At 64.3% G+C, this 235-nt stretch overlaps 1 protein-coding gene across 2 annotated transcripts in view; it reads right to left on the reverse strand.

Moving 5' to 3' along the window:
• The window catches only part of LOC110022496 (auxin efflux carrier component 3a-like), a 4,907-nt gene that overhangs the window by 1,342 nt on the left and 3,330 nt on the right, over positions 1 to 235 (reverse strand). The gene's annotated exons all lie outside the window — the stretch shown is intronic.

Here is a 235-nt window from a genome sequence, read left to right on the forward strand (position 1 = left end):
TTCTCGACGGCCGAGCCCACAATAGATGCGTCACTCGCCGCTAAGCTCCCGCCACCGCAACCCGACCTCTGCCTCATCCCATGGCCACCGCTCTCCTAACACTGCTCGCTCACCGCCTCCACCACCACCACTGCCAACAGCTAGTCGTCGTCCGTCGCTACTCACGGTTATCGACCCTCTCGAATCCCCGCCAACGGTCGCTCGTAGTTGCCTTCCGCCACTGGCACCACCCCCC

This window comes from Phalaenopsis equestris, unplaced genomic scaffold, assembly GCF_001263595.1.
Source record: "Phalaenopsis equestris unplaced genomic scaffold, ASM126359v1 Scaffold000193, whole genome shotgun sequence".
Classification (NCBI taxonomy): Eukaryota; Viridiplantae; Streptophyta; class Magnoliopsida; order Asparagales; family Orchidaceae; genus Phalaenopsis; species Phalaenopsis equestris.